Below are 2,094 nucleotides of genomic sequence, written 5' to 3' on the forward strand. Positions count from 1 at the left end.
CCAGTCCCAGACACAGGCCTTACAGGTGTCCCAAACAGTCCATGATACACCTGTTCCTCCTAGTTCCTCATCAGCAGCTGGAAAGTCACGTGTACGGCAGTATGTAGAAGAGTCCCACCGAGGGGTTGGAGAGGTGCAGCTACAATCATTCATTGAAGATGCTCAGTTGTTTGAGTCATCTGATGAAGAGAGTGTGTTCACAAGCTTTCGCCCCAGTTACTTTTCACCAGAACACTCTGAGCCAAAGGAGCCAATTCAAACTGGCTCCGAAAGGCCGCAGGTTCCTTTCGGCACATATAGGGAAACTGTCTCTTCTGATGATGATGATGATGTTGTCCTTGATCCGACATGGGGCAAACAAGGAGATCCTCATAGGCAGGAGGAGGAGGAGGAGGAAGAAGAAGAGGATGAGGAGGTTGCAGAGCGTGCACAAAGGGGGAGAGGGAGCAAGAGGGTAAAAGCTGCCCACACTCTGCAGTCTTCACATACCAGTGAGGTAAGTCATAGACGTAAATTGCCGGAAGCTGTCCCCACAGCTGTGTCTCAACAACCGCGGACCGCCATCACAACCACCAGCTCCAGAGCACCTTTCGGCCCAGTTAAATGTTCGCCAGTGTGGGCATTTTTTAATGTCCATAGTGATGATACCACTATGGTCATCTGTAAACTGTGTGCTCAATACTTGAAACAAGGTAAAAACCCAAACAATCTTGGAACAAGCTGCATGAGCACCCATTTAAAAAGCCACCATCCAGTAACCTGGCGTGAACACCTGGTGAAAGAACAGAGCTCTGTGCAACTACCTCCGCCCAAGAAGCAAGCTCCAACTGCTCGATCCTCCTCCGCTGCCTTTCCTTCTTCTGCCACTACAGTTTCCAGTGCTGCTGCCAGGAATTTGAGTGTGGCATGTAGGCGATCATTACCTTTTTCAGGCAGCACTAGTGTTGAGCAGCAGCTCCAACGCAGATCGGCTGCTGTCTGTGGCGTTGCTAGCAGTCAGGAGCAGGCATCATTGCCATCCCCCACAACTTCTGCCCCATCATCCAATGTTTCTAAGGTTAGCATTAGCAGCATCCAACCTTCCATCCCCCATATGCTGGAGCGCAAGAGGAAATATGGCCCAAATGACCCCAAAACAAAGTTGATCAATGCAGCAATTGCACAGCTGATTGCATAAGAGCTCCTCCCTTACCGGCTGGTGGACTCCAGTGCGTTCCGTCACGCATTCCTCTGCGCAAACCCACAGTACGTTATGCCTAAGCGACAGTACTTTTCACAAAAATGTGTTCGTGCTTTGCATGAATATGTTCAGAGCAATGTGTCCATGGCCGTTCAGCACTCAGTTTCTGGCAAGGTGCACCCGACAACCGACAGTTGGTCGAGCAAGCATGGAGTGGGAAGATATATTTCCTTTACAGCTCACTGGGTAACTTTGGTGGCACCAGGGGAAGATGCAGCTGCAGCAAGGCCTGCATACCTACCTCCGCCCAGAGCGCATCGCCATGTAATTTCCTCCTCAACCTCCACTTCCACCTCCTCCTTTGAATCTTGTGCATCAAACTCTTCCTCCAGGGACACTTGGCCGTGGAGACCTAGCACCAGCACCTCCCATTCGGCAGCATCAGTTCAGCGCCAGCACCAACCTGCAGTTTGCTGTTTCGGTGCACAATTCCGACGTTGCCACGCAGTCCTGAAGTTGCGAAGAATGGGTTCCCTCAGCCACACGGGCGCACATCTACTTCCACCTCCTTCTTTGACTCTCGTGCCTTAAACTATTCTTCCAGGGACACTTTGCAGTGGAGACCCAGCATCTCCTATTTAGGCAGCATATGTTTGCCGCCAGCAAGATCATGCAGTTTGCTATTTCGGTGCACAATTCCTACGTTTCCGCGCAGTCCTGAGGTTGCCAAGCCTGTGTTCCCTCTGCTACAGGGGCGCAGCCTCTCTAAGTGCCTTGCGGGAGCAGGAGGAGAAATGGGGAAGATGCAGCTGCAGCAAAGCCTGCATACCTATGTCCACCCAGAGCACATCGCCATGTAATTTCCTCCTCAAACTCCACTTCCACCTCCTCCTTTGAATCTTGTGCCTCAACCT

This window comes from Pyxicephalus adspersus, chromosome Z, assembly GCF_032062135.1.
Source record: "Pyxicephalus adspersus chromosome Z, UCB_Pads_2.0, whole genome shotgun sequence".
NCBI classification, from domain to species: Eukaryota; Metazoa; Chordata; class Amphibia; order Anura; family Pyxicephalidae; genus Pyxicephalus; species Pyxicephalus adspersus.